Consider the following 6,067-nt stretch of genomic DNA (forward strand, 5'->3'; position numbering starts at 1 on the left):
AGTTTAATTGTACAAGTAAAATGTTCTATTGGATGTTCTGTATGTTATAACCTATGCGTGCAGTTTATTGGAGATGAAATCACTCTGTATCAGAATGTGCAGATTTTGAGAAAGTTTAGTGTGCGATAATTGCAGTGTTTCAGGAAGTGCAGTGAATAGAGGTCATTTTTCCCCTCGAATAATCTGGAGTATGGATTTGATATCTGTAACACATGGAGCTTTGATTTGGAATGAAATATGTACATTTGTGGTGCTTTAATAAAAGAACACAGATAATGTTAGCAGTGCGATCTTAAATGCCATAGTACAGTAAATATTTTGTATGACGGTTTGGAAAATGTCTTTTTTATAACATAAGATTTAATTTTTGGCTATCTTTGATATCTAGATTTTTGTGAATTGAGCGACAGAGCTAATATTTCCTGTGTGCGCGCATTAATGTTGATTAATCTAGTTCTGATATGGCGTGTAAGTTTGAGGCATATTGTAGACATTGGGACCCACATATTGGTGCTTAGTTCATCGGCCTCCTAGTTATAAGACCTTCTCTATCTATAAATCTGTGGAAGCTATTCCTATCTCAAGCCAACTTTTGTAACGGCTGATGTCGGTTATTGCACCCAGGGCAGCTCTAGAAATATGTGGTGCATTTATAGCATTTCTCCTCAGCCTGCTGTTCCAAATGAGACCACAAATGTCTTAAAATGGCATTTTTTTCTTCTCACTAAATCTTCCCATGGTTCTTTTTTGCTGGATTTCCAAACGTACCCATGCAAAATGTTAAATTCCCCATATTTGCCTCCATAAAATAGTCTTTTCAGATGCATGACAAAACCTAACGCTTTGCATTTTGTTAAAATAAAGAGGTGTATTGCGTTTCTTTTTGAAAAGCTTGCATGAGGAAGAATGATTCGCTAAATCGCTAAACAGCACATTCCTTCCCAAAAAATAACCCTTATGGACCAGCCATGTAAGTGGGCTGTGATGCATAATAACACGCAATGCTTCTAACATGTCTTAGAATAAGTTACCTGTAGACCTGTAAATCTTTGTATTCCTGCACTATGTATCAATGAATTTTATATCCCAAATTTTAGCATTTTGGGGTCATGTTTAAAACAGTTTGCTTCACATAATTTGACTATAATAAATGTCAGATTCAGTATATGTGTCCTCAAAATCTTTGACAAGGGCTAGAATCCTTTAAAATCCAATTCACTGCTTATTTACATTAACCTAAAATGTAATAATTATATTGAAAAGTTATGATATAATTAACAGGAAAATATTTAGTAAAGGAAAACATTTTTTTGTGTTTATTGGAATGTGTGGGAATGAAATATACAGAAGCGTAACATAAAATATATGTGGATGAATCACACCAATTCATTCTAAATAGGAAAACACATTACCTCATATGTTGACAATTGTGTTGCTCTACATTTGAGACTAATTGTTTAATATAGATCATGTACACTATACAAGGAAATGTCTTATAATTCTGACAATTAGAATTTTGTTAATCAGAAATGACAAATAATTAAATCTGTACCTGAAGTTGCATTTTTTAAAGGGAAAGACCCAAGAAACATAGGTTTGGATGTCACATGGCAACCCCCACTGTGGGATAGGCCTTTATGTGATTGTTGGGGTGGGATGGAGGGTAAGCAGATATTTTAAATTGAAATTCTGAGGCTAGGTATATAGAGATGGACATAGTTGGCACTGAGATCAAGTCTCGGCAAACAGGACACTGCGCATGCTCACTACCTGATGTCACTAGTGGGACATATAGGCTGCAGGGCAACAAGATGCTTTTATCACTCTTTAGCTTTGGAAATTCACTATTCATCGAAGGCAGGCAGGTGACCACAATCACTGGCCTTGTCCGCTGTACCTCTTGCCAAATTTTGTCCATTAAAATAACACAAAATAGATGAGAAATACAGTGTAGATGTGGTTGTAAATAAGTATTGTAGCTGATATTTCATGGAATATCTTCATAGAAGTACAAAGGCCCTTTATCACTCTCATCACTCCGGTGTTCCAAACGTTGTGTGCGCTAATTGATCATTAACCCCTTAAGGACAATGGACGGTCCCTAAACCCATTGAAAACAATGCATTTACGAGCTTTGTTAAAAACCCTTTTGCAATTATGTTACAGAGCAAGAGATGTCTGTGTTTTCCCTGAAGATAACAAATTGAGCCCAAACTTTTGAACTGTAGTGAATATCCGTGTTGCTTGGAGGTAAAAAGGTTCTGGAGGTAGTAATAGGAAGCATTTTAACATTGCCCTTCACAGACCTGGTAAAATATACAGTTATAATCCCAGACAGGGATGGCATTCAGTTGTTGAGGTTATAACCTTACCAGAATTATAGATTCTCACTATACTGTGTAATTCAAAGGTCAATGTTACACGATCATGCAATTCTTCCAAGTAATAGTCTAACTTTGCTTGTGGCAATTACACATAGATGAATAGGAGAGATTTAATTCCACACAGAAAAATGACTTCACTTTATGTTAATTTACTACGTTTTAGACATTTACACACTTTATAAAGGGATTATGACAAGAGGGTTTTCAGTAGAGTTGTGGTTTCAGGTCATTATGATAAGATTCTCTGAAACGAAGGGATGAGATGACTCTATGTAATGCATAATTAAAGCTGTGAGTTGATTTATAAGAAATTCTCTAATTTCTGTTTGCAGCAGAAGATCACTGTCAGCCCTTCATATAGTATTTATAAATAGTGATGTAGGTTGGTTTAAACCGCAGCTTTTCTGCCAACTTCCACTTAGTGAATATCGCCCTTTAGTACATACCCTGTTTAGGGTAGCTGGAGCATTCTCTAGACGTGCAGATGGGCCAAAAATTATTCTAATTTTCCACTTCCACATCTTCTCCATTGTCTATCTTCTCCCTGCTCTTTTCTCATCTTTAATCTTCAATCCTTAATCTGCTATCTTCTTTTGCCCTCACGTGAAAGAGGGCAATATGGCGGTGCTTGCAGTGACGTCCTCTTAGGCCATCACTAGAGTGCCGCCATTTTGGAGGAAGTTGCAGCCGGGTTATGTCTGTGGAGGCGGACAAAGAAAGAAGATAGCAGAATAAGGATTGAAGATTGAAAATAGATTAAAGAAGAGAACATAGAAGATATGGAAGAAGGTGCGGAAGGAAAAGTGGTCGGTAGAAGCGGAAGTGGTCGGCAGAGAAGTTAGGGAAACATAGAGAGAGTGAACGAAAGTTTAGAGCTTTTTGCTTAACTTTTGTCTGATTTGGGGGGGCTGGCCTCGTTTTTGGGGCTTTGTGTGAATTGCCGAATTTACCAAAATTTGGTACATTTGCAATTCATACAAATCCAAATGCACAAGTCTAGCGTTCAGTCCCTGGAGTAAGTAAAAGCTCTCATATATTAGTGCATGTCTGGTAAGAAGGTTGGTAATGATAACTTTTTAGTGTTGAAACTTAGTGGATGAAATGTTATCCTGCATCGAGAATAGCCACACAGCTATCATAGGAATTTTAGGGGGGGGGGGGCACAGAAAAACATTATGGGATCATCATGCAAAGGATGTTTTTGTTTCCATAACGCTCCATGAACATTAGTCAGCTAACTAAACGTCCGCACGTAACCAAGTATCCAATAAATAAAATGAATATTTCCATTAGTCATAGAAGCTGCTTCTGCTCATTTGTTGCGCACCAATACACAGACAATATACACACACAAAATACACACAAAGCCATGACCCACATACCGTATTGGCTCGAATATAGGCCGCACTTTTTTCCCCCACTTTAAGTCTTTAAAGTGGGGGTGCGGCCTATATTTGGGGTCTAGCGCCCGACGCCCGGGGCAGGCAGCGGGGTTAGGATACAGATCCCCCGCAGCGGTGCAGGGGACCTGCATCCTACTCTCCGATACGCTCAGACAGCCTCCCCTACCAGCACTTCCCACGGGGGGGGGTGCTGGCACGGGAGGTTGTCTGAGCGCATCGTGCGGACCGTCCGCACGATGCGTTTTACCTCTGCCCCCCCCCCCCGACTTACCGGAGCAGACTCCCGAGTGTCTTGCCGGGCCGGCGGGGGACATCTACGCAATACGCGTATACAACTTCCGGTGCCGGCACATTCGCTTAGTCCTGCTAGACATCCGGGAGTCTGCTCCGGTAAGCCGGGGGGGGGGGGGCAGAGGAGGACAGTGGCAGCATATTCCGGGGGGGGGGGGACAGTGGCAGCATATTCCTGGGGGGGGAGGACAGTCGCAGCATATTCCGGGGGGGGGAGGAGGACAGTGGCAGCATATTCCGGGGGGGGGGGGAGGACAGTGGCAGCATATTCCGGGGGGGGGGGGGACAGTGGCAGCATATTCCGGGGGGGGAGGACAGTGGCAGCATATTCCGGGGGGGGGGACAGTGGCAGCATATCTCGGGGAGGGATGACAGTGGCAGCATATCTCGGGGGGAGGACAGTGGCAGCATATCTCGGGGAGGGAGGACAGTGGCAGCATATCTCGGGGGGAGGACAGTGGTAGCATATCTCGGGGGGGGAGGAGGACAGTGGCAGCATATCTCGGGGGGGAGGAGGACAGTGGCAGCATATCTCGGGGAGAGAGGACAGTGGCAGCATATCTCGGGGGGGAGAAAGAGTGGCAGCATGTTTTTTTGGTGCTTTTTTAAAGAAAAAAACTTTTTCTTTAAAAAAGCAGCAAACTTTTAGGGTGCGGCCTATATACGGGGGCAGCCTATATACGAGCCAATATGGTACATATCATATCCCTGATCATAAATGGAGTTTCTGCAAATAGTGCAGGAGAGGGGCCCCCACCTTGCCTCCTGCATCATCCAGCTCAAGAAGTATTGTATTAATTCTGTGCATTGAAGAAACATACATAACACTGCCCCATGTATGCAGCAAGAGGGGGACTCTTGCCATTTGGGACCCTGGGGCAAATGCCCCATTTGCCCTGTTAACCCTGGCTTGCCCCCTGGGCTGAATGGTGCCAGCCCTCATCTGACAGAGTGGGACAATGACGGTCTGTCTGTTGGAGTAAACAGATTATTATTATTGCTATTAATTTCAAGTAAGATAAACTCACATTCACAGCCAACTCATTAACATTATCATTTCCATTATTGTTTCTGTTGCACAAAACAATCAACAAAATATTATGTTTCATTTTTTAATGCCAAAACCGCATGTGATTCATTTCTACCTCTCAAAGAGTCAATTATTTAGCCTTTTTTTTTCTTGTTCGTATTTCCTTCATAAACAAAGTAATTACTAGAAGCAATTTTCTAACCTTTTTTTCAAGATATTGCTTAGGCTGTACACTTTTTTAATTTTGAAATTTGTGGTTGTGTAATATATATAATTAAATATTTTAATGTGCCCGCTAACATAATATGACTTAATAACAGATATATATATAACATTGGGGTTTGCATATCGAAGTAAACAGATTACTTATAATTATTATTATTATTAACATAATTTGCAAGTATGGTAAACTCATTGTACAAAAAGCTGAGAAAATCCAAAATTTTGTTTAATTCCACATTTATTGAAATTTGCATTATATTCCAGGCCACAGGGTAGTGAAAGGCCCTAGGTTGTGCCTCTTGTTTTTTCTTTCTCCTATGAAAGGAATCTTTGGGGCGCGTGGAGCAATCGCCAAGTAGCTCTTGTGCACCTCGTAGGATCCGGGTCCTGGTGTTTTCCCAATTTTAATCCAATCACTTCTCCCTGTCGCACCTGTCGCACCAGCTTCCCGGCTGTAAAGGGGTCCTGCATGATTTTTGGGTTGAAAGTCTACATGTGGCCCCATGAATTTAGGACATTGCACCGGGTAAATCTTCCTGCCCTTTTCAAGAAAAGTCCATTCTTCAAAGGTTATGTTTGTTTTAGCCACGTGGAGCAGGGATTTTTCAACCGGAGGGCGAAAAGCCAGTTGGGGAAACCTTTTTTTTGTTGCCATGATGCAGATCACAGAACAGGATGATAATCTGTGTTCACCTTCACAGGGCTGACACTTGGCTAGAGAGTGAAGGTAGACTGCA

Source organism: Sceloporus occidentalis, unplaced genomic scaffold, assembly GCF_023333645.1.
Source record: "Sceloporus occidentalis isolate IW3139 unplaced genomic scaffold, rSceOcc1.0.p SCAF_18, whole genome shotgun sequence".
In the NCBI taxonomy this organism is placed as follows: Eukaryota; Metazoa; Chordata; class Lepidosauria; order Squamata; family Phrynosomatidae; genus Sceloporus; species Sceloporus occidentalis.